Source organism: Phyllobates terribilis, unplaced genomic scaffold (assembly GCF_046119375.1).
Source record: "Phyllobates terribilis strain yellow unplaced genomic scaffold, ASM4611937v1 Scaffold_5__5_contigs__length_657084704, whole genome shotgun sequence".
NCBI lineage: Eukaryota > Metazoa > Chordata > Amphibia > Anura > Dendrobatidae > Phyllobates > Phyllobates terribilis.
Window position 1 is genome coordinate 601941792 of NW_027362765.1, and position 27577 is coordinate 601969368.

The following is a 27577-nucleotide window of genomic DNA, read 5'->3' on the forward strand; positions in this document are numbered from 1 at the left end:
GCGCCATTCCTTGACCTGGCCCACGATGGGAGGTGACCTCTTGCCACCCTCTGGCACGCCCATAATGGCGTCTGCTCTTCCAAGGCGGGAAATCTTCTGGAAATGGCGGGAATCATCTCCCAGTGGCGGGAAACTCCGTGGATGGCGGGAAAAAGCTGCAGATGGCGGGCAACCGGCGGGAAACGATCCGTGATGGCGTCCCATGGCGGGGACCCTCTGGAACCGGCGGGAGACTTCTTCTTGAGGTAAATTTGAACTTTTCTTCAGGCACGCAGTACCCGGTGGTTGCGGGCACGAAATCCTGCCGACTACGCCAAAGTTGACGCGCCCCCTGGGCCAGTGCTGTTTGGGGGATACCCGGAGCCGGATCAGATGGGGGTTGTAGTCTCCGAGTGGCGGCGACCCGGTCCGTGCCCAGGGTGTCAAACTCAGTGTGTGGCAGTCTTGATAGATGTTATTGATGTTCTTAGTGTCGACTACGCCACTCGTTGATTTGCGGTCAAAAGGCCGCCGCTGCAGAAGGGTCCGCTGAGGCTGGTGGTATGTGTGCAGCTCTGGTAGTATAACCCCCAACGGGAGGGGTATAGCCTCAGGGGGTCAGATGTAGAGGATGGTGGTTGTGAAGGTGCAGGATGAATCAGCAAGAAGACTCAGAGTCGGGCTGTGCAGTTCAGGGGTTTTTACTTACGGGTGTTCTTATGGTCACTCTGGCCTGAAGCGACCACCCGAGCCGTGCTGCGTCCACCAGGTCCTGGACTCGGCCAACCCCCAAGTAATTCTGGAGCGTGGTCCTGAGCTCCTGTCTGACTTTCCCTCTCTTCTGGCCGTTCTCACTAGGGATCCACTTATGTCCGGCTCCCTCGGGTCTCTTGGTGGGTACACCCCTTCTGGGTTCCCTGACCCTATACTTGGTATGCCCTCCTAGTGGATTTAGTGAGGGTCGTGGCAGATCCTGCCCACGATCTCCGGTCTCTGGCTGAGGATTAGTGGCCTCCACCAGCTTGGGATCCGGTACCCTGGGTGCCAACCCTTCACCCTGCTGTTTGTATTCTGGGGTCTTGGGGTTCCTTCTTCTTCTCTCTGGGTCCTTCTGACTCCTCTCTCTCTCTCTCAGACTTGGCCTTGGAGCTGGGCCCAGCCGGAACCACAACTCCCTGTCAGCCCTTCTGGCTGAGCTTCTCTGCTCTGCTCCTCTGACTCTACAAAAGACCCTGATCTAAGATGGTGCCCACCTTATATACTCCCTCTATGTGTGAGCTCAGGTGACCAGCACCCAATGAGCTCCTAGCCTTACCCAGACTGCTCCCCCTATCTGCCCCTACACTACTGGGATGTTCCACCCCCCTCCCACTCCAGCCAGGGACAGACACAGTCGTACCTGCACATATATTGGTGGGAGTACCGTCGATCTGTCCCCCGGAAATGGGATGTATGTAGTGTATGCAGCTAACTGAGCTCAGTTCCACACTCCATCCTTACCCGGGAGTGGAATACCACACCTCTGGCTTGAGGTGTAATACCCCTGTAGCAGCCGAATCCTCAGGGTGCTACACTTCTGCCAGGTTGGTTCAGTTACTATATCATCCACCACCTAGTCTTCCACTTCAGCACCCTGGTCCTCCTCCTGACTTCCTGGCAATTGTGTCTCATCATCATCATCCACCTCTTGCGACAGTAATTGCCCTTTCCCACCATCACTTTCGTGTGACAGCAGCTGCTCAAATATTTGGGCATCGTTACACGCGCCATTCTCCTCTTGACTCGCTTGAAGCTGGCCGGGCGAGAGGCCAGAATTTACAAAGGTTAAGGTGAACAGCTCTTCTGAGTGTCCAAGTGTGGGATTAGTTGTCTCCGGGCACTCAGAATGGTGGGAGGAAGGAGGATCAAGGTGAGGAATATGCGGTCCAGACTCACGGCTACTGAGACTTGACCAAGTGGAAGACAGGGTGGTGATGGTGGTAAAGTGACCGGAAGCATCATCTGCTATCCAACCAACAACCTTTTGACACTGCTCTGGGTTCAATAGTGGTGTGCTGCGGTCCCCTAGTAATTTGGACAGAAAGGTAGAGTGACAAAATGTGGGTATTTGTTGTGGCACAATTTCAGCTTTCCCATGGCCACGTCCTCGGCCTCGGCCTCTGCATGCACCATCACCATCACGTCCACTTCCACGTCCCTTGCCACGCACCTTGCCCATTTTAAATTGAGGACAATATTTTCCATGTTCACAAGAAATGGCTGATTTTGGAACGCAGTTATATACAATGGGGACGGAAAGTATTCAGACCCCTTTAAATTTTTCACTCTTTGTTTCATTGCAGACATTTTGTAAATTCAAAAAGTTCATTTTTTTTCTCATTAAAGTACACTCTGCACCTCATCTTGACTGAAAAAAAAAAGAAATGTAGAAATTTTTGCAAATTTATTAAAAAAGAAAAACTGAAATATCACATGGTCATAAGTATTCAGACCCTTTGCTCAGACACTCATATTTAAGTCAGATGCTGTCCATTTCCTTGTGATCCTCCTTGAGATGGTTCTTCTCCTTCAATGGAGTCCAGCTGTGTTTAATTAAACTGATAGGACTTGATTTGGAAAGGCACACACCTGTCTATTTAAGACCTCACAGCTCACAGTGCATGTCAGACCAAATGAGAATCATGAGCTCAAAGGAACTTCGCAAGGAGCTCAGAGACAGAATTGTGGCATAAGTATTCAGACCCTTTGCTCAGTATTGAGTAGAAGCACCCTTTTGAGCTAGTACAGTCATGAGTCTTCCTGGGAATGATGCAACAAGTTTTTCACACCTGGATTTAGGGATCATCTGCCATTCTTTCTTGCTGATCCTCTCCAATTCCATCAGGTTGAATGGTGAATGTTGGTGGACAGCCATTTTCAAGTCTCTCCAGAGATGCTCAATTGGGTTTAGGTCAGGGCAATGGCTGGACCAGTCAAGAATGGTCACAGAGTTGTTCTGAAGCCACTCCTTAGTTATTTTTGCTGTGTGCTTAGGGTCATTGTCTTGTTGGAAGGTGAACCTTCGGCCAAGTCTGATGTCCAGAACACTCTGGAAGAGGTTTTCATGCAGGATATCTCTGTACTTGGCTGCATTTGTGTTTCTTTCAATTGCAACCAGTCCCTGTAGCTGAAAAACACCCCCATAGCATGATGCTGACAACACCATGTTTTACTGTTGGGATTGTATTGGGCAAGTGATGAGCAGTGCCTGATTTTCTCCACACATACCGCTTATAATTATCACCAAAAAGTTCTATCTTTGTCTCATCAGACCAGAGAATCTTATTTTTCATAGTCTGGGAGTCCTTCATGTGTTTTTGAGCAAACTCTATGCGAGCTTTCATATGTCTTGCACTGAGGAGAGGCTTCCGTCGGGCCACTCTGCCATAAAGGCCCGACTGGTGGAGGTGTGGCGCCCAGCTGTGCTTGGTACCACAGATCCTAGAAGGGTGTATTGATGGAATCCTCCACAAGAGGCCCCAGTAAACATTCACACATCTCCACCTTCCACCTCAGACCAGCAGAGGGACCCGTTAGGGATATAAATAGGGAAGGTGGAGCTAGGCAGTTAGTTAGTCTGGAGTGCACAGAGAGTGATTCAGCAGTTCCTCTGAAGAGATCCTGCAGTAGAGAGGCCTGAGAGAGATTAGTCTGCAGTGGAGCCCAGTCTAGACTCAGGAGCTCAAGTAAGTGAGCCCAAGGTGTGCCGGCGCCATAGGATTGGTGAAGCGCGGCAAGCTGCCGTTAGTGTGAGTAGCCTAGTGAGGACCCGAGCGTGGCCGAAGGCGAGTGGAAAGTGAGTAGCAGTGGGGGCAGAGGAGCTTACCCAGCTCACCCCGAAACATATACGGACACCGGGTCCGAGCTTACCGGGATCTCTACGACCCAGTAAGGCATAACCGGAATCCCTGGAGAACTACAGGTGCCAGGTTCACCAGAGAGCTGATACGTAACAGAGCCAGGAGACACGTAGGCCCCGTAAACTGGGAGCGTGCACTCCTAGAGAAGGCCCTACCACAACGTCAGCCGGTGCAGGACAGAGATAAAGTTAGGCCTAGCTCCAGGCAGGTCAGAAACTTACTACGCAGAGGCAAGAAACAGGAGGCCCTACACCCACTCATTGGGGAGGATCCTGATAAGCACCCTTCACCCTACAGTGCTCCGGGATGTGCCTGAACTACCACCAGTACAAGGTACTGAAGTGACTATCGTGTCGGTCCCCGTTCTTGCTCTGACCCGGCTAGGTCTCGCCTGTCCTGCATCCCCCTTTCCGTACGCTGCCCTGACGCCTAGCTGTGGGGAGCTATACCATCGAGCTGCCTTATCACCGGCCTCAGTGGACTGCCGCAGCGCTGGTGATTCTCACCAGAAACCACAGGTGGCATCACGAACTTTCATAGAGTTAACAAATAATCCCCTTTTAAAAGCTGACCCCAGAGTACGGGCCCGGGAGCCGACCACCGCGACATCCTCAAGGCCAGGCAAAGGCCCGGGTACCGAGTCGCCCCCATCCCCTGGGTGAGTCATCTTCCCATGAACAGGATTCCGTGCCCGCTGCAACGACGGAGTGTTATGCCCGTTGCCACCGGGTACTGTGCGCCTTTAATTAAAATAAAAAAAACTGTGTACGTTAAACTGCGGTGAAGATTGCCGCCATTGTTGGGCCGCCGAGCTTGAAGAAGGGCATAACCGCAGGAAACTGAGGGGCGTACCTGCAAAAGCGAGCGAAGCCCCGGCCACGCCCCACGCCTCGACGTCAAACCAGGAAGCGCCAGGTCCTGGAAGGAGCGTCGCTGAACGCTCTGACGTAGGACGCAAGCGACACAAGGTCCTGAAGACGACCGTCACCTGCGGAGCTGCGGCCTACCGGAAGAAAAGAAAGAAGGTAGGCAACAGTTCGCTAGGGGGGCGCAAGAATGTCCGAGGAACAGCACGACGCCGGAATACCGGGTAACGGCCCAGATGTGCAACCCGCACCCGACGCCGGGCAGGCTGAGGCCGCCACTCCACCAGCAGCGCCTGTAACTCCTGTCATCCCCATAACTCTACCGTACATTCCTGGAGCAAAGTGGCTCCCCCAGTACAACGGCAAACCAGATACCCTGTCTGGATTCAAACGTAAGATATGCAGTATCTTGGACATGTACTCTATCACAGGCAAGCAGAGGGCCGCTGTTGTATGAGGACAACTGACTGGTGCTGCGGAACGGGAAGTGGAAACATGGTCAGCCGCAGACCAGGAGTCAGTGTCTGCAATCTTTAAAAAACTACAGACTGTTTTTGAGGATCATACTGAGACGGACCTCCGGATGAGGTTCTACAACTGTTCCCAACAGCCGGAGGACAATGTTCGGGACTATGCCTGGCGTCTACAAGAGGCCCTGCGGGCTCTGAAACAGGTTAGTCCGACCAGCATCGAAAATGAAAACAAAATGCTGAAGGAACAGTTTGTCCAGGGACTGAAGTCTCCAGAGGAGAGTAGGACTGTGCGTTGGTGGTCCTTAGATCATCCAGATGCTACCTTTGACAATCTTAAGGACATGGCTATAAAAGGACTGCAGCCCCTGGAAACAAATGCCATCCAATGTTACCAGGGTGGGGCTACCCCAGTGCCTGCTACATCCACCTTTTCCCCAGTGGCTGCTGAAGCCAAGGTTCCAGCAACGTCCCCTAAAGAGCTGGACAACCTGCGCTCTGAAGTGCGCAAGTTGAGCAAAACCCTGACCACTGTGCTGAGTGCTCTGCAGCTGCGGACGGAGCACGAGGAAGGAGGGAAAATCCTGTTAGCCGATAGCCCTGAGGATGTCCCCTGAATGCAAAGGAGGAGTAGGACAACACCACCCTCTACGAGGATCAGTGACCAGCACTATCCACAGAAGGACCCTACCTGCTACCGCTGCCGCAAGACCGGACACACCGCCCAGAATTGTCCTTTAAACGAGAAAACCCTGGGGCCGAGGGCCGACACCCAGGAGTAAACTCCCCAGGCCCATCAGACTGGTACAACAGGTTCGTCGGAGGAAGACCTTTCTTGTCCATTGTGCTGGACGGCATCCCGACGCACGCTCTGCTGGACACAGGATCTCAGGTAACCATAATGCCTGACGTCCTCTACAAGAGGTTCTGGTCCATGGACGACCTAAGTCCGCCAGCTCCAAATCTTTCTGTTTATGCCTCAAATGGACTCCCCCTTAACCTTATCGGGGTTAAGACTGTGACAGTAAAGGTGGGGAGAGTGGAGCTGAAGGACCAGGGACTAATTGTAGTAGAGACTAATCCTGATGATACCAATCCGTATATGGTACTAGGCACTAACATTGTTGGTAACTGTTTGGGAGAAGTTGTGTTCTTGCTCCAGCAGATAGCTGACACTGCCAGACCAGGACAGAGGAGGGTGCTGTAGAAGGAGATCCGAGTCCTGATGTACCAACAGCAAGTAAGGTTAACAGATGGTGAGATTGGTAATGTGCGGGTAACAGACCCCATACCCATTGTGATTCCCCCAATGAGTGACATGCTTATATGGTGTAGAGCAGCAATAGGTCTGAAAGGACAGAGCTACCAGGCGGTAGTAGAACCCCTTTGCTCCGAGCACAGACCCACGCTCTTAACCGCCAGAGGGGTGGTAGATATACGCAATGGGAGGGTGCCCGTCCGTCTTCTCAACTGTGGGGAAGATGAGGTCAGATTGCCACGTTATGCCACTGTTGCCAAATTACATGCTGTAAATAACAACTGCATTCACAAGTCGGAGTCCTTAACCTCACCAGACGAAGTGGAGGATGATGACCCTGCAACACAGGTGGAGGATTGGTGTCAACAGCTCCATGTTGGGACAGACACCACTCCAGCCCATCAGAAACAGGGTGTACACCGGGTGCTTCAAGAATATGCGCAGGTGTTCAGTAAACATCCACTTGACTTCGGTCGGATTAAGGGGGTACAACATCATATCCCACAGGTGACCATCCACCCATCAAAGAACGTTACAGGCCTATACCACCAGCACACTACCAGAAGGCTAAGGAAATGTTGCACGACATGAGAAAGGTGGGGGTAGTAAGGGATAGTTGTAGTCCCTGGGCAGCAACCCTAGTGCTAGTTAGGAAAAAGGACAGGAGCATGAGAATGTGTGTAGATTACCGGCAAGTAAATCGCATTACACATAAAGATGCATACCCTTTACCACGTATAGAGGAATCCCTGGCTGCCTTAAAGTCTGAAAATTACTTTTCCACCCTTGACCTCACTAGTGGGTACTGGCAGGTAGCTGTGGCTGAGGAGGATCGGGAGAAGACGGCCTTCACTACCCCGATGGGACTCTACGAGTTCAACAGTATGCTGTTTGGACTCTGCAATGCCCCTGGAATGTTCCAGAGATTGATGGAGTGCTGCCTGGGACACCGCAACTTCGAGACTGTGTTACTATACCTGGATGACGTGATAGTGTACTCCAAAATGTATGAGGACCCCTGAAGCACCTGGCAGAGGTATTTGAGTCACTGTCCCGGTATGGGATGAAGTTGAAGCCCTCCAAGTGCCACCTGCTCAAGATAAAGGTACAGTACCTGGGGCACATTGTCAGTCCAGAAGGGGTAGCAAAAGACCCGGACAAGGTCACTGCCATCCAGAAGTGGCCGGAGCCGAAGAGCCTTAAGGAGGTGCGTCAGTTCCTGGGACTAGTAGGATACTACCGGAGGTTTGTAAAAGATTACACTAAGAAAGCAGCACCTCTGCAAGACCTCCTGGTAGGACAGTCCCCCAAAGGCAGAAATCCCCCGTTCCACTGGGGCAAAGATCAAGCTGAATCATTCCAAGAGATGAAGGTGATCCTGACAGGCGACAAGATCCTAGCCTACCCTGACTACAGCCAACCGTTCCTGCTGTATACTGATGCCAGCAATGAAGGATTAGGAGCTGTCCTAAGTCATAAGCAGAATGGGCAAGAGAAAGTCATCGCATATGCAAGCAGGAAGCTCTGCCCGACTGAAAGGAACCCAGAGAACTATAGCAGTTTCAAGTTGGAGTTCCTGGCTCTGGTCTGGGCCATCACTGAAAGGTTCAAGCACTACCTCTCCTCCAGCAAGTTCACTGCCTACACTGACAATAACCCCTTAACTCATCTTGAAACAGCCAAGCTAGGGGCCATGGAACAGCGATGGATGGCTCGGCTGTCAAACTACCAATTCACAATTAAGTACCGGGCAGGCCGCAAGAACGCCAACGCCGATGCCCTATCCAGGATGCCTCACCAGTCGGACACAGAAGAAGAAATGGATGACTTGGAAGAGATTGAACTACCTGCCTTTCACTGGAATGGGATCATCCGCCTCCAGGAGGCAGCGTGGTAAGACGTTAAACCCTTTGCCTCAACACAGCTGGAAGGAGACCCAGGACAGTGACCCGGTTGTCAGCCTTATCAAGGAGCTGATAACTCAAGAAGGTTCCTCCCTGGAGAAAGATGCATCTCTCCAAGCAAAGCAGCTGTGGAACGAGAGAAGCCGGCTGTTTATCTACTGTGAGAAGCTGTGCCGGAGGTACGTCAACCCAAAAACCCACGAGATGGTATGGCAGATAGTAGTGCCCAAGACGGACATCCAGATGGTGTTGGAGGCCTACCACGATCAGGCGGGGCACTTTGGCTGGAAAAAGCTAGAAACCCTGTTGAAGTGTCGATTCTACTGGGTGGGAATGCGCAGCTCCATTGAGAGGTGGTGCAGAGACAGTGGACCCTGTAGCCTCAGAAGAAAAGACTACAGCAGCCAGAAGGCGCCCCTGCAACCCATCAAGATGACTCGACCCCTGGAGATCGTGGCCCTGGTCCATGTCAAGCTGTCACCCAGCAGGTCAGGATATTCCTATGCCCTGACCATGGTGGATCACTACTCCAGGTTCCTGGTGGTCGCCCCCGTCAAAGACCTGACAGCACACACAGCAGCAAAGACGTTCCAAGCGTATTTCTGCCGACCCCATGGATACCGTGAGCAGGTGCTGACAGACCAAGGCCTAGCCTTCGAGGCAGAGTTGTTCAAGGAATTCTGCAATTTGTAAGGGTGTAAGAAGATAAGAACTACACCGTACCACCCCCAAACCAATGGTCTCTGTGAAAAGATGAACAACATCGTCATCGACCTGCTGAAGACCTTACCACTTGAGGAGAGAAATCAGTGGTCAGACCTACTACCTGACCTGGTAGATCTGTACAATCACATACCTGTGAGTTCCACAAATTGCACTCCAGCCTATCTCATGCGAGCAAGACCAGGAAAGTTGCCCATGGACCTGGAGCTTGGTGTTGTAGAACCAGAAGCAGATGTGACCACTGAGGACTGGGACATGACCAGACAGGAGCAGTACAGAAGAGTACAAGCCTGTGTCGAAGACAGTCTCACTCGGGTGAGGGATAAACTAGAAGCACAATACAACAGAGGTGCGCCAGAAGAACCCTTCACACCAGGAGAAGTAGTGCTAAAAAGGAAGAGAAGAAACCACAAACTTGATGACCAGTGGGAGAGAGAACCCTACACGGTGTTGAATTCAAGATTCGATAACAAAAAGACCTGTCTGATTAGTAAGGATGGAGGAAGAACAACTGCAACGGTATCTAGAGACCATCTGAAGTTGTGTCCCGACTTGCTAAAACCCCAAGAAGAAGTGCCTCTCATCACCCCGGAGGAACCTGAAGAAGCAGTAATACACACTGACTTAGGAGATTTCCCAGCAGATTGGCCCCAACTAGGAGGCGCAGTAATCATCCCTGTAATCACCTTCTACCCACAGCAAGAAGAGCCTGTAAGAGCTGAAGAGGAGCCAGCTCAAGAAGAATGCCCGGACGAAGGATCCCCGGTAGGAGAAGAGCAAGAAGGCCCAGCCAATGGTGAACTTGTCAGTCCTGTAGAGAGGTCAATGCAGCCTTGTAGCCCCCTCCACATCTAGTACTGACACATTGGGAGGTAGAGCACCTATTAGTGCCTCACGCATTCCAGTACCACGCAGATCCATACGTAGTACTAAAGGTCAACCCCCTGTCAGGTATAATCAGTAAGATAGCTAAACTGTGACAAATGTAGATAGTTACCCCTGGGGTATTATATAGCATTGAATTAAATTGAATGATATTGTGTGTTTTCATGCATATGTATATTAATTTGTGCTCGGCTTTATTACTGAACAGTTCAAGTTATATGGACACTTTGCCTAATGACTTCCTTATTTATCTAAGAACTCCGTGGCTGAGGACTATGTGCAGCCCAAAATCTATTTCTTGTAAATATTTGCACTCCCTGGAATGCCCTTCTAGGTGACTTCAGAAGAAAAACCTGTCTGGAGTGGCTCTACTGGAGGTCCAACTCGGGATCTTCATGCCCTGCAGCCACCCCAGGGCCTACGTTGAGGGCTTGGGACAGGTCCCTCAAAACACCAAGTACTCTACCTTGTGAGATGGACATCCTGTCTGGGAACCTCACCATAAGAGACTTGAATTCTGAGGACGCTTTGTACCTGTTTATGTTATTACGCAACGTTTAAGAAATGTGCCTCCCATAAAGGGAAGAGTAATTGCATTGTTTATGTTTACTATTGTTGTTTTAAAATGTACTTCAGCCAGGGAGTGCTGAGCTTTGCTAGGGGGGAATGTGGCGCCCAGCTGCGCTTGGTACCACAGATCCTAGAAGGGTGTATTGATGGAATCCTCAACAAAAGGCCCCCATAAACATTCACACATCTCCATCTTCCACCTCAGACCAGCAGAGGGAGCCGTTAGGGATATAAATAGGGAAGGTGGAGCTAGGCAGTTAGTTAGTCTGGAGTGCACAGAGAGTGATTCAGCAGTTCCTCTGAAGAGCTCCTGCAGTAGAGAGGCCTGAGAGAGGTTAGTCTGCAGTGGAGCCCAGTCTAGACTCAGGAGCTCAAGTAAGTGAGCCCAAGGTGTGCCGGCGCCATAAGATCGGTGAAGTGCGGTAAGCTGCCGTTAGTGTGAGTAGCCTAGTGAGGGCCCGAGAGTGGCCGAAGGCGAGTGGAAAGTGAGTAACAGTGGGGGCAGAGGAGCTTACCCAGCTCACCCCGAAACATATACCGGACACCGGGTCCGAGCTTACCGGGATCTCTACGACCCAGTAAGGCATAACCGGAATCCCTGGAGAACTACAGGTCCCAGATTCTCACCATAAACCACAGGTGGCGTCACGAACTTTCATAGAGTTAACAAATAATCCCCTTTTAAAAGCTGACCCCAGAGTATGGGCCCGGGAGCCGACCACCGCGACATCCTCAAGGCCAGGCAAAGGCCCGGGTACCGAGTCATCCCCATCCCCTGGGTGAGTCAGAGGGCTGCAGTGATAGTTGACTTTGTGGAACTTTCTCCCATCTCCCTACTGCATCTCTGGAGCTCAGCCACAGTGATCTTGGGGTTCTTCTTTACCTCTCTCACCAAGGCTCTTCTCCCACGATTGCTCAGTTTGGCTGGATGGCCAGGTCTAGGAAGACTTCTGGTGGTCCCAAGCTTCTTCCATTTAAGGATTATGAAGGCCACTGTGCTCTTAGGAACTTTGAGTAATGCAGAAATTCTTTTACAACATTGGCCTCCACCTGTGCCTTGCCACAATTCAGTCTCTGAGCTCCTTGGGCAGTTCCTTTGAGCTCATGGTTCTCATTTGGTCTGACATGCACTGTGAGCTGTGAGGTCTTATATAGACAGGTGTGTGCTTTTCCAAATCAAGTCCTATCAGTTTAATTAAACACAGCTGGACTCCTTTGAAGGAGTAGAACCATCTCAAGGAGGATCACAAGGAAATGGACAGCATGTGACTTAAATATGAGTGTCTGAGCAAAGGGTCTGAATACTTATGACCATGTGATATTTCAGCTTTTCTTTTTTAATACATTTGCAAAAATTTCTACATTTCTGTTTTTTTTCAGTCAAGATGAGGTGCAGAGTGTACTTTAATGAGAAAAAAAATGAACTTTTTAGAATTTATCAAATGGCTGCAATGAAACAAAGAGTGAAAAATTTAAAGGGGTCTGAATACTTTCCATACCCACGGTATGATACGTCTGACAAAGAACCACGGTTTTAAATAGCAGGCCTGTAGTTTACTAATACTATTCTTCACAGAGACCTAATGTGAATAGTTTGACAGCCACACTGCAATGAAATGGAAGGCAGAAATGGCTGATTTTGGAATGCTATTATATGTGATACATCTGACAGAGAACCACAGTTTTAAATAGCAGGCCTATAGTACGCTAATACTATTGTTTACAGAGACATAGTGTGAATAGCTTGACCGACACACTGCAATGAAATGGAAGCCAGAAATGGCTGATTTTGGAACACTGTTATATGTGATACGTCTGACAGAGAACCACGGTTTTAAATAGCAGGCCTGTAGTTTACTAATATTATTCTTCAGAGACCTAGTGTGAATAGCTTGACTGACACACCTTGCAACGAAATGGAAGGCAATAATGGCTGCTTTTGGAACGCTGTTATATGTGATATGTCTGACAGAGAAGCACGGTTTTAACCCCTTTACCCCCGAGGGTGGTTTGCGCGTTAATGACCGGGCCAATTTTTGCAAATCTGACCACTGTCACTTTATGAGGTAATACCTCTGGAATGCTTCAACGGATCCCGCTGATTCAGATTTTTTCATGACATATTGTACTTCATGATAGTGGTAACATTTCTTCGATATCACTTGCGTTTATTTGTGAAAAAATTGGAAATTTGGCGCAAATTTTGAAAATTTCACAATTTTCCAAATTTGAATTTTTATGTCCTTAAATCATAGAGAGATATATCTCACAACATAGTTAATAAATAACATTTCCCACATGTCTACTTTACATCAGCACAATTTTGGAACCAAATTTTTTTTAAATTAGGAAACGATAAGGTTTTAAAGTGATTTCTCATTTTTACAACAAAATTTACAAAACCATTTTTTTAGGGACCACATCACATTTGAAGTGACTTTGAGGGGCCTTTATGCCATAAAATACTCAAAAGTGACACCATACTAAAAACTGTACCCCTCAAGGTGCTCAAAACCACATTCAAGAAGTTTATTAAACCTTTAGGTGCTTCACAGGAATTTTTGGAATGGGGAAGAAAAAAATGAACAGTTAACTTTTTTCACAAAAATGTTACTTTAGACTCCAATTTTTTTATTTTTGCATTGGTAACAGGAAAAAATGGACCAAAAAAATTTGTTGTGCAATTTCCCCTGAGCATGCAGATATCCCATACGTGGGGAAAAAACACTGTTTCAGCGCACGGCAGGGCTCAGAAGGGAAGAAGCGCCATTTGACTTTTTGAATGTAAAATTTGCTTGAATAATTAGCGAACACCATGTTGTGTTTGGAGAGCCCCTAATGTGCCTAAACAGTGGAAACCCCCCACAAGTGACACCATTTTGGAAACTAGACCGCTCAGGGAACTTATCTAGATGTGTGGTGAGCACCCTTAACCCCCAGGTGCTTCACAGAAGTTTATAACATGGAGCCGTGAAAATAAAAAAATCAAACTTTTTCCACAAAAATGATCTTTTAGCCAAATTTTTTTTTTCAAGGGTGAAAATGGAACCTAAAAACTGTTGTGCAATTTCTCCTGAGTACGCCAATACCCCATATATGGGGAAAATACACTGAGCGCATGTCAGGGTTCAGAGGGGAAGGAGCACTGTGTGACTTTTTGAACACAAAATTGGTTGGAATCAAGAGTGGAGGCCATGTCGCATTTTGGGAGCCCCTGATGTGCCTAAATAGTGGAAACCCCCCACAATTGACTCCATTTTGGAAACAAGACCCCTCAAGGATTTTATCAAGGGGTATAGTGTACATTTTGAACCCAGAGGTACGACAGAATTTGATAACATTAGGTCATCATATTGAATAAGTTGTCATTAGTCTTGAGCGCAAGTGCTCGCTACTTGAGTTTGCATCGGGTACTCGGGTATGCACCATGTATCACGGGTGCTCGAGTGACATATTCAAGTCCCCGGCCCGCATGTTTCACGGTTGTTAGACATCCAAAAAAAAACATGCGGGGATCGCGCGTGCATGGTTGGCGATCCCAACAACGTTTTCTTTGGCCGTGAAGCATATGGGGCAGAGACTCGAGCATGTCACTCGAACACCCGCAATACTCAGTGCATACCTGAGCACTCAATGCAAACTCAAGTAGCGAGCTCTTGCGCTCAACACTGGTCGCCATATCGTCATCATTTTTCTTTTCTTTACTTTTGAAAAATTCCCAACCCTAACCTTAATACAACCCCAACCCTAACCTTAGCCCAACCATAACCCTAGCCCAACCCTAACCCCAACTCTAACCCTAGCCCAACCCTAACCCTAGCCCAACCCTAACCCCAACCTTAACTCTAGTACAACCCTAACCCAAGAGTTTATTTTTTTACGCCGTTCCTCGTGTGATGTAAGTGATTAGACAACTTTATTCTTCGGTTTGGTGAGATACCAGTTTCATATCGGGTTTTATGATTGACAGCTGTCACAAACTAAAAGACGCTTTTTTTTTAAAAAAGACTAGTTTTTGTATCACCATATTTTGAGAGCTATAATTTTTACATAGTTTGGCCAACAGAGTCATGTGACGGCTTGTTTTTTGCTGGACAAGTTGACATTTTTATGGGTACCATTTTCTGGCATGTGACATTTTTTAATTGCTTTCTATTCCGATTTTTGGGAGGCAGAATAAACAAAAACCAGCATTTCCGGAATTTTTTTTTTTAATGCCGTTCTGCGTGTGGTAAAATTGATAAGGCAGCTTTATTATTCGGGTCAGTACGTTTAAAGCTTTTTTTCATGTTTTGGTGCTTTTACACAATAAACTATTTTCTAGACAAAATAATTTTTTTGTATCGCTTTATTCTGAGAGCGATAACTTTTTATTTTTTGGATGCTGGAGCTGTATGGCAGCTTTTTTTTTTTGTGGGACAAGATGACGTTTTCAGTAGTACCGTTTTTATTTACATTCATCGTTTTGATCGCGTGTTATTCCATTTTTTGTTTGCCAGTATGATGATAAAGCATTGTTTTTTGCTTCGTTTTTTTTTTTTTTTTTTTTTTTACCGTGTTCACTAAAGGGGTTAACTAGTAGGACAGTTTTATAGGCCAGGTCGTTTTGGACGTGGAGATACCAAATATGTGTACTTTTATTGGTTTATTTTTTTTTTTTCATAATAAATAAAAATTATGGGTACAATATATTTTTATTTTTTGGGGATTATTTTTTTCATTTTTTTTAAATATTTTTTAATATTTTTTTTTTTTTTCCCTTTCTGGCACTGTTTTTTACTTTTACACATTGTCCCATTATGGAACTTTCACTTTTAGCAGCCTGATCGGCTGCATAGCATAGAGAGCAGCAGCTCCCAATGCCAGGCAGCCTGTCAGCGCTGCACACAGGGAAGACATTACTTTGGTCATGCACTGCGCATGACCAAAGTAATTTCCTGCCTCCTGGTGACCCGGATGTTGTCATGATGACATTGGGTCGTCATGACAACATCCGGAAGACATCGCTGGAGGCCGGAGAGGAGGTGAGTATCGAGCTTACCTCCCTCTTGCCCCCGCAATGCTGCGATCAACTTCGGTCGCAGCATTGCGGGGGTTAATGAGCAGGGAGCAGTGCGGGACCGCTCTCAGCACATAGCAACGGGGGGTCAGCTATGACAATCGGCTGACACCCGGCGGCGATCGTCCTGCACCACTTGTGTGCGGGCGCGATCGCATTATGCGTAATATCACGTAGCTGGTCCATAAGTCCCAGGGTACAGCTACGTACTATTACTGACGTCGTCGGAAAGGGGTTAAATAGCAGGCCTGTAGTTTAATAATACTATTCTTCACAGAGACCTAGTGTGAATAGCTTGACCGACACACTGCAACGAAATGGAAGACAGAAATGGCAGCTTTTGGAACGCTGTTATATGTGATATGTCTGACAGAGAACCATGGTTTTAAATAGCAGGCCTGTAGTTTACTAATACTACTGTTCATAGAGACCTAGTGTGAATAGCTTGACTGACACACTGCAACAAAATGAAAAAGGATGCCAATATTTTCCACGTTCAGTTCAAATTTCTGCATTTTTATCGCTGGAATATGGAAAAGATCAGGCTGTATTCTGCAGTGCTAACAAGCGGATGGAGCAGAAAATGGTGTACTCTTCATTGCTTTTTAAGCAAATAACCAGGATTAAGATAAAAAAAAAATTGCCCTGGCCCCTGATACCTGGGGCTATGTCTACAAATATTTGTCACAGCAGGATCAGTCAGAAGTTTAACATGCAAGGAACTCTCTTGTGCTGTATCATGCACTGCAGTCTGTCACATACCTTGCCCGCCTTGGTTTTTAAGCAAATAACCAGGATTAAGATAAAAAAAATTTGGCCTGGCCCCTGTTATATGGGCCTATATCTACAAATATCTGTAAGAACAGCAGCAGCAGGGATGTGCTATGGACTCTCTTGCACTATATGCACTGCAGTCCGCCACATACACTGGCTGCCTGCCTAACTCCTGCTATCACCAATGAATATATGCAGCTGGATTAGTCCTCAGAAGGACTGTTAGTTCAGATGGATATACAGTGGGTACGGAAAGTATTCAGACCCCTTTATATTTTTCACTCTTTGTTTCATTGCACCCATTTGGTAAATTCTAAAAAGTTCATTTTTTTTCTCATTAAGGTACACTCTCGCACCCCATCTTGACTGAAAAAAACACAAATGTAGAAATTTTTGCAAATTTATTAAAAAAGAAAAACTGAAATATCATATGGTCATAAGTATTCAGACCCTATGCTCAGACACTCATATTTAAGTCACATGCTGTCCATTTCCTTGTGATCCTCCTTGAGATGATTCTACTCCTTCATTGGAGTCCAACTGTGTTTAATTAAACTGATAGGACTTGATTTGGAAAGGCACACACCTGTCTATATAAGACCTCACAGCTCACAGTGCATGTCAAACCAAATGAGAATCATGAGCTCAAAGGAACTGCCAAAGGAGCTCAGAGACAGAATTGTGGCAAGGCACAGATCTGGCCAAGGTTACAAAAGAATTTCTGCAGTACTCAAGGTTCCTAAGAACACAGTGGCCTCCATAACCCTTAAATGGAAGAAGTTTGGGACCACCAGAAGTCTTCCTAGACCTGGCCGTCCAGCCAAACTGAGCAATCGTGTGAGAAGAGCCTTGGTGAGAGAGGTAAAGAAGAACCCCAAGATCACTGTGGCTGAGCTCCTTAAATGCAGTAGGGAGATGGGAGAAAATTCCACAAAGTCAACTATCACTGCAGCCCTCCACCAGTCGGGCCTTTATGGCACAGTGGCATGACGGAAGTCTCTCCTCAGTGCAAGACATATGAAAGCCCGCATAGAGTTTGCTCAAAAACTCAAGAAGGACTCCCAGACTATGAGAAATAAGATTCTCTGGTCTGATGAGACGAAGATAGAACTTTTTGGTGATAATTCTAAGCGGTATGTGTGGAGAAAACCAGGCACTGCTCATCACCTGCCCAATACAATCCCAACAGTGAAACATGGTGGTGGCAGCATCATGCTATGGGGGTGTTTTTCAGCTGCAGGGACAGGACGACTGGTTGCAATTAAAGGAAATATGAATGTGGCCAAGTACAGAGATATCCTGGATGAAAACCTCTTCCAGAGTGCTCTGGACCTCAGACTTGGCCGAAGGTTCACCTTCCAACAAGACAATGACCCTAAGCAGTGCACACAGCTAAAATAACAGTGGCTTTAGAACAACTCTGTGACCATTCTTGACTGGCCCAGTCAGAGCCCTGACCTGAACCCAATTGAGCATTTCTGGAGAGACCTGAAAATGGCTTTCCACCAATGTTCACCATCCAACCTGACAGAACTGGAGAGGATCTGCAAGGAAGAATGGCAGAGGATCCCTAAATCCAGGTGTGAAAAACTTGTTGCATCATTCCCAAGAAGATTCATGGCTGTACTAACTCAAAAGGGTGCTTCTACTCAATACTGAGCAAAGGGTCTGAATACTTATGACCATGTGATATTTAAGCTTTTCTTTTTGAATAAATTTGCAAAAATTTCTACATTTCTGTTTTTTTTCAGTCAAGATGGGGTGCAGAGTGTACATTAATGAGAAAAAAAATGAACTTTTTAGAATTTACTAAATGGCTACAATGAAACAAAGAGTGAAAAATTTAAAGGGGTCTGAATACTTTCTGTACCCACTGTATAGATATGCTGTGGAATACTTTTACTAACTCTAAACAAGAAAATCTTTCCCTGACTCAGCAGCAGCTCTGCATACTCTGCCTGGTTCCTGGGTAGACTGTGATGAACATAGTGGCGCCAGGTCTTATATAGACCTGATGATGCTGTGCGGCCAGCCAATCACTGCAATGCCACAATCAACATGGCTATGGCATTACAGTGCGTGGCAAGCAATCGCTGCATGTTAATTGGCTCTCTAAAGAGCGTCAAACATGCAGGGCGGGGACCCAAGTTCCCGCCCAAGCAACCCGGAAATACTCGCAGAGCGAGCACTCGGGCGAGTACCGAGTAGTGGCAAGCACGTTCGCTAATCTCTAATTACCACCCTCGACTTGACGAAGGGCTACTGGCAGATTTCCATGGCCCAGAGGGCCAAGTAGAAGACGGCGTTCTCAACACCTGATGGGTGTTTCCAATACACCCGAATGCCTTTCGGACTGCAAGGGGCCCCAGCCACCTTCCCATGGATCGGATCCTAGCCCCACATAAGAAGTATGCCACAGCCTACCTTGACGACATTGTGGTCTTTAGCCCAGACTGGGCTAGTCATCTGACAAAGATACAGGCAATTCTGGATGCTCTGAGGAAGGCGGGGTTTACTGTAAATCGGAAAAAATGTGCCGTTGGAAAGGAGGAGGCCAAGTACTTGGGCTATGTCGTCAGGGGGGGCGAAATTAAGCCAAAAGTCAATAAAGTCGAGGCAATCCACAACTGGCCGCAACCACTTTCCAAGAAGCAAGTGAGAGCATTTCTGGGAATTGTTGGGTATTTCCGGCGGTTTATCTCAAATTTTGCCATAATGGCCGCGCCACTTATGGATCTCCTCAAAGGCACCAGAGCAACGATGGTGAAATGTATGGAGGAAACGGAGATGGCGTTCCAACAGCTGAAGCTGGCACTGTGCAAGCTGCTGGTCCTGGTCGCACCGGACTTTGAGAAGGGATTCGTGGTCCAGACAGACGCTTCAGAAGTTGACCTAGGAGCCCTGCTTTCTCAAGAGATAAATGGGGGAGAGCATCCCATTCTCTATCTGAGCTGGAAGCTCTCTCCCTGCGAGAACTACGCTATAGTAGAAAAAGAGTGCTTAGCCATAAAATAGATCGCAGATACACTGAGATATTACCTGCTAGAGCAGAAGTTTAGACTGGTGTCAGACCATGCCCTTTGAGATGGTTGAGAGAGAAGAAGGGTAAGAATGCCCGAGTAACCAGATGGTTCTTGGGTCTCCAGGACTTTAGTTTTCACGTGGAGCATAAGCCCGGGAAGTTACAAGGAAAAGCTGATGCCCTCTCTAGAATTCCCTGTCTGGTGTCCTAAGGTGCCCAAACCCCTGGCTTTGGGCAGAGGGGGGAGGAATATGTGACAGAGTCACTGATGTTATATGTAAGAGAAGGTAGGTTTCGCCATGGCTGCTAGCCTTAGCAAACTGAACCAACAACTTTCTTCCAGCATGTTATATGTTGGGGGGTTAAATAACCTAAAGGGAGTAGTTTTGTGTGAATTACATAGAGATGGGTGGGAAGTCATTCACCATACCTCCACCTCAAGGTGTGGCTGAGCAAGGTTAAATGCTCAGTCAGTATTTTTTTTTCTTTGGTTGTGTGTCTGGAGAGGCAAGTCTCAAGACTGGAAAGCTTCAGCTCAGGAGGAGCTGAAGTGTGTGCTATATCTTGTGCGGGTGTACCCCACACACATATGGACTGTGCTATAGTTTATCTTTTGTTTTGTCGTTATGCCAGAAAGGCCGTGTTTATTTTGCTGAACCTGCAGTGTGTTACGGATTCGGGTGGTGGAACCTCTGTGCTGTGATACAAGGAGGGGCGTAACTAAGTGTCTACCCGGACCGACCTTGGCCACACGGCGGCTTAGTCGACTCCAAGCAAGGAGGGACCGGGAAGATGAACCAGGTGCCACTCTGGGACTGACCTTGTGTGAGAGCAGGCGACTCCCAAGGGACTGATGGCTGAAGCCGACAGGCACAGCAGATGAGCACAGCTGGTAGACAGGCAGGTGATGCGGGTAGGCAAGCAGCCGGGCTTGGCAGAGAGATAGGCTGGCGAGCATGGCTGATAGACAGCCTGGCGGACATAACTGATTGACAGGCTGGCGGGCACTGGAACCTGTGGGCTGAGGTGAGTGTTAGCACACAAACCTTGCACAGGCACCTCCATTTTGGAGGAGGTGCCTTGTATAGGAGCAGTCCTCGGGCTATTGGCCGGCGACTCTTTAGTACAGTGCCCGGGGAACTGCGCGTGGTCCGCGCACCCCGGGCAGATGCAGCAGGGGAGCCGGAGGATGCCGGACCGGGACTGCGGCGGTGAGGGGATCGGCGTCTCTGCCAGGCAGGAGGAAGAGACGCCGATGCTACACAGTGCTTTATGCCGTTACAATAAACCTGCAGAGGAAACCGTCTCCTGAGTCTACTTCTTAAAGCAGCCGAGTGAGTCGTCTTACCACAGTCTGATTAGATTGTCGGGAAAAGCTCCAGTTAAGCATGCATTTAATATGTTGTTATACTATAAAAAAGGTATTGAATAGCATAATAGACTACACTATACAATACAATTAGTTCAGGAAAGTTCGGGGTACGTACCGGACACCAGCCAATCAACATGCTTTTAGGCTGTGGGCTGTTCTGGGCCATGCAGCCATGACAAGTATTGGCATGGCTGTGATTGGCCGGCGCAGCTCGTGACCTGGCCTGCATAAAGGTCGGATCACGAGTGCCGTCGCTAATATGCTCTTAATAGTGTAGGGATAGGATGCAGCTAGAGTGAGGGACAGATTTTGACTGAGCACTCTGCAAAAAAACCACTGTGTGTACTTTGCAACCCATATCTGTGGTGGTACTGTGCTACTACTGTATTAAAAGCCACTATATATACTCTGCACCCATATCTATGGGAGTACTGCCCTTTAAGCCACTGTGTGTACTTTGCATCCTCTGCCTGTGGGAGTACTGTCCTTTAAGCCACTGTGTGTACTCTGCACCCCCACTTATGGGAGTACTGTCCTTTAAGCCAATGTGTGTATTCTGCACCCACCCCGCATGTGGGAGTACTATCCTTTAAGCTGCTGTGTGTACTTTGCCCCCCCCCGCCTGTGTTAGTACTGTCCTTTAAGCCGCGGGTTGTACGCTGCACACTCCTGCTTGTGGGAGTACTGTCCTTTAAGCTGCTGTTTGTTTGTTTTTGTTCTTTTAAAAACATCATTTTTTTTAAGATTTTCAAAAAAGAAAAAAACAAATAAAGGCAGATGAACAAAGCCAAAATGAGACATTAATCAGGAGCCTGTACTCAGATCAGGCACATTGTATAGTCAATAAATTGTGATTAGCTGGCACAACAAATAAACAAAGATTAAATATTAACAACTTAAAGTCATCATTGTCAACAATACAAAAGGAACTGGATGCAGATAATTATTTCCTTCTGATTTTCTCCCATATTTTAGTTTACGCGTAATAGTCCTAAATTGTTGTTTAGATCCTCTGGAATATAACATTCTGTAGAAGTGAATGGTTCGACAATTTTATTTTTTTCAATCAGAGAGCAACATGTTATAATAAACTGTTTCCATTTTGATAGAAATTTGCCAGCTTGTTGTTCCTTGCTACTGAGGGCATAAAGTTGTTCTACTCCCATAAAATGTTTCAATTGGATTATCAGCTCTGCTATGGGGGGAATGTTTGGGTCTAGCCAATGTTTGAGTAGCTGTTTTTTGCCAAGAAGAGTAGAGTGTGAAGCAGTTTTGGGGGGCCTTTTGTTTCTTTGTAAGGATTCTCTGGGTTCCTCCAATAATGTAGTAGGGCTAAGTATGGGGAGAGGGTGTACCCTGGACCCCATATAGTATGAATCAAATCTGAAACTTGATCCCAATATACTGTTGATTCGGTGCAGGACCATAGGCCATGCATAAGGTCAGAGTAGGGATGATGACATTTAGGGCATTCAATTAGTCTATTCGATAATGGATCTTTTTCGGTATATTAAAGGCGTATGTGGCTCCATGTATTACTTTATATTGAGTTTCTCTTCATGTTTCATTTATAATGTATTTTCTAAATACCTTCCAGCCTGATCTGATCTTAATGGGAATTTCAACGTCTTCCAATTGATGCTTCCAATATTTGAAAAAAATGTCAGGGTGTATCTTTAACAAATTAGATATTGAGGGGGTACCCGTTGGAGATAGTAGAATGACATCCAATTCATTTTGGGAGGTCTCGAAAGTAACATCCCTTAAGTTTGACATAACGGAAAGTCTGATTTGTTCATATAGGAAGCCATGTTGGAGAGGTAGACCATATTTACCCATACACTCTGGGTATGTCAACCATCTCTGATCGGTAGGGTGGAGGAGATGAGATATGTTATCTATACCAGCCTGCTGCCATTTAAAGAATAATTTTTTTCAATGCCCTGAGGAAATTCTGGATTCTGCCATAGCGACTGGTGCTTAGAAATTCTGAAGGAAAGGCCGTATTTCTTCCTAACCGCTTTCCAAGCGGCGATGGTGTCTTTAAAAGTTACTGATTTTTTGATTGCTAGGGGTAGGGAAGTGTATCGAGAGTGTAGAAGTGCAATCAAATTGAAGGGGTATGCATAATTTGATTCCAACGAGTAATCAGAGTATGTATGTCTTTTGTGGAGCCAGTCTATTATGTAGCGAAAAAGAGGCAAGCAAGGTTATAATTCCTGATGCTTGGAAAATTAATGCCACCATCATCTTTGGATGACATAAGTTTGTCTAGATTAATCCTAGGACGTTTTCCCCTCCATATAAAATGACTAAAGGCCCTGTTGAGTATAGTTACGTCAGAGTGTTTCAGTAGCAATGGTAGAGTTTGGAGTTGATACATAATTTTGGAAGTACTGATCATCTTGACCAAATGTGACCTTCCCAAAAAAGACAAGGGCAAATCCTGCCATGACTTCAATTGATTAGTGATTTTTTTAATGAGGGGGGGATAATTTAACGTGTATAAAGAGGATGGTGAGCGACCTATTTTGATGCCCAAATAAGTGATATGAGAGGGAGCTATAGTTATACCATTAAAAGATCCTTTTGGGTAAAGTTTATTTCTTTTTCAGTTAATGGTAGTAATTCACATGCCACTGTTTGTTTTCTAGTAGTCTGAGAAATAAATTATTGGAATCAACAGTCTCATTGCTATTTCTAGCCACAAAATTATTTTTTTCTGTATTAGTGTGTGTTTTTTAGTAGTCTGGGAAATAAAAAAAATGGCATCAACCATCTTGTTGCCATTTCTAGGGCTCAAAAATAATTTTTCTGGACTTTTGTGTGTTTTTTAGTAGTCTTAGAAATAAATAATTGCCATCAGTCGTCTAGTTGCCATTTCAAGACACAAAAAATAATTTTTCAGTGCTGATGTTTTCTAGTACTGTTGCAAATAAATAAATCTACTCTTCCGCCATCTCTTTATGAGTAGTGTTTACAAAAAACACTTCCAAAAATGAAGAAAGCATCCAATAGGGGACGTGGCCATGGCGGTGCTAGCGTAGCTGCTGATGGTGGTGGTATAACTGATGCAGGGAGAGGATGTGGTTTTTCTGTACCTGCTATGTGCCCAAACACAACACCTTCCACTGGTGTACAGAGGCGACAGGACGTTATGAGTCCTTTCGTGGGCCCGAATACGGCTGCATGAATAGTGAGGTCACAAGATGTTGAAAAGGTGTTAGATTGGAAGGCTGAGAGTGGCTCCAGTTCCTTCGCGTTATCTTCCACCCGGTCCACTGCATAAAGTGCACAGTTGAAACCTGAGGACCATGGTCATCCGGATTCCACCTCACCCCCTTGCAAATCAGCCAAGCAGTCTGAGCCCCAAGTCATGCAGCAGTTTCTTCTGCTTTTTTGTGACTCTACTGGCTTTGGGTCCATTGCCCATCCACCTAGCCCTGCCTACAGAAGTAGAAGAGACTGAGCACACTGATGCCCAAGCACTTGCTATGTAGGAGGGCTAGTGCACATGGTCAGTAGACCACCGCAGGACATGTCAGATGATGGTAGAACTCATTTGCCACCTGTGTCTTTCTGCAATAGCTCCAAGCCTTCACAAGGGAAAATGTGAATATCACCGGCGCCTCCCTATAGCAAACTGAAAGTATTTGAACACACAGGCCAGAGTGTTAATTAGAGCAGGAGGGCGGTAGCCGCTGGGTCCTAGAGTGAGACAGATTCTAAGAAGGTGTCTGTAATGCCAAACGAAGAGATCTCCTGCAACCAACTGCAGGGTGACTGACACACATGTGACAGTACCCCCTCCTCTACGAGTGGCCTTCGGATACTCAGGACCAGGTTTCTCAGGATAAGAGGTGTGAAATGAACGAACCAACCTGAAAGCGTTCACCTGTGATGCTGAAACCCACATCCTCTCTTCTGGACCATAACCCTTCCAGTGCACCAAGTATTGTATGGAATGACGTTGGAGATGAGAATCTACAATCTCGAAATCTGAAACTCCAGATTACCATCAACCATCATTGTGGTGGCAGTAGGGGTGAGGGCTCAAGAGGTTCCACATATTTCTTGAGTAATGACCTATGGAAATCATTGTGGACCTTAAGGGCCTGAGGAAGCTCAAGACAAAACGCTGATGGGTTAATGATGACGGTTATTTTATAGGGACCAATAAACCTAGGTCCCAGCTTCCAAGAAGGGACTTTCAACTTGATATTCCTGGTGGGCAACCACAAAAAGTCATTCATATTCAGGTCCGGACCCGGCAAGCATTTTCTGCCAGCCATATGTTTATACCTGTCTCCCACGATCTTTAAATTACTCAGAACCCCCACCACACATAGGAGAGCGATGAAGCAAAACTTTACTCCTCAGGAACTTCCAAAGCTCCTCCCCTACTAAAGGTACCAAACTGTGGATGGTAATCATATGCACCAAAGAAAGGTGACCTGCCAGTGGATTCTTGACGATGATTATTAATGGCAAATTCTGCCAGCGGTAAGTAAGATGCTCAATCCGCCTGATTTTCGGAGACAAAACACCTGAGGTAGGTCTTCAAATTCTGATTGATGCGAACCGTCTGTTCATTTGACTGAGGGTGGAAGGTAGAGGAAAAGGACGGCTGCACCCCAGTCGAGAACAGAATGCTTTCCAGAACTTGGAAACAAACTGGGTCCCCCGATCTGACACCACATAGAAGGGAACCCCATGAATCTTCACAATCTCATTTATAAACACCTGAGCAAGAGTCTTGGCATTTGGAAGTGCAGGTAATGCAACAAAGTGAATCATTTTACTGAACCTATCTACAACCACCAAAACCACCGTTTTGCCTGCAGAAACCGGTAGGTCAGTAATAAAATCCATGGACCAGTGTGTCCATGGCCTGTTAAGGATAGGAAGCGGAAGAAGTGTACCAGACCGACGGGTATGCGAAACCTTAGAACGCGCGCAAATACTACAAGCAGATACGTGTTCAATCACATCCCGATGCAAACCTGGCCACCAAAAATAACAAGAGAGGGGTTCCGCAGTTGCCTTAGGATGACCAGCAAGCACAGAATTGTGATGTTCCTTAATTACTTTGCGGTGCAGATTAGATGGTACAAATAACCTTCCTGAAGGGCAGGCGGCAGGAGTGTCTCCCTGAGCATCCAACACCTCACCCTCCAGTTCAGGATACAATGCCGAAATGACTACCCCCTTCTGTAATATCGGGGCAGGGTTCTCATGGTCACCACCACCAGGGAACCTCCGGGACAAAGCATCAGCCTTGACATTTTTGACTAGTGTTGAGCCACCCCCGTAGTGTTCGAGTTCGGTTCGGTTCGTTGAACACCCGTATGTACGCCGAACTGTTCGTCGAACACCGTTGAACACCGTTAAAACCAATGGCAGGCAAACAAAAACACATAGAAACACATAGAAAACACCTTCAAAGGTGTCCAAAAGCTGACAAACTGCTCAGAAGACACAACTAACACATGGAAAAGTGACAAGTACATATAGTCATGCGAAAAGAAAAGAGGTGGAGGAGTAAAAGGAGGGGGAGACACAGATATAGGCAAGTCATGCCCTTCTAAAACCAAAAAAGTGCGAAGCAGACACGGCCAATCCGTTCCTGCCCGTGCGACCTCCGTGTCGCCGGGTTTGTGCCAGAGCCGCGGTGGACCCTGACGGCCAGCCCCCCTCTCCCAATACTGGTGCCTGTCCGCTGGTGGGTCGAGCGAGCCCCCCTGCGGTGGAGGCAGGTCTAATCTTTTTAATTTAAATTGTCTCTCTAATTTGAATGAGTACACTTTAAATCCTTTTACAAGGATCTATTGGAGGGCAAGTCTCATGCCAGCAGCCGCGTAATTCCAGCTCCAGTAGCGTCCACTAAAGCTGCTGCAGTTAAAAAGCTTTTATAAGGATCGAGATTGGCGGTCCACCGCAAAGCGTCCTACTGCCAGTCCCAGCCCCTGTGCCTTGGGGTGCCTCCCCGATGCACTTCACTGAGTGTCCCGGGGGCCCGAAGCATTTCCTTTGAAAAAATTAAGTGTCCAAACTACAGGTGGTGTAGCTTGCTTAACAGCTGGGATAATCCGCTGACTAGCAGACACTGCTACTAGGCACAAAGTATTTCCTGGGCTAGATGCAGTTAAAAATTTGTAATTAGATACTCTCGTTGGATGCTGAGAAAGCATTCCATAGAGTCTCCTGGCACGCCATATATTATTCTCTTAAAAAACTTAGGGTAGGGGTCTAGGGGACCCTTTTATAGCCAAAATCACGGCCCTGTATCGCAATACGTCACCTAGGCTGAAGATAAATTGAACATTTTCATCACCTTGCATAATCACCAATGGGACAAGGCAGGGATGTCCTCTGTCCCCTCTCTTATACATCCTAGTGACGGAGCACCTGCTCTCATCAATTCACCATAACCCCAATATTAGGTGGATTGAGGTTGGAGGCACCGAGTACAAGTGCTCTGCATTTGCTGATAATATCCTAGTATATATCACTCAATCACATATATCCATCCCTGCTGTTATGGCTGAAATAGATCACTTTGTTACATGGTCAAATTTTAAAATCAATGCAGCGAAGTCTGAGGCCCTCGATGTCTCCCTCCCCAAATCCATACAGGATTCCATCCAGTCCAACTTTCCCTTTGCCTGGCCCTCACAGGGTATCAAATACTTAGGAATTCCTATTCATAGAGACCTCTCCCGTCTATGTTATCTTAATTTTGGGCCATTTATTGAACAACTCCATACAGACCACGGTTGGCAAGTTAGAACTGTAA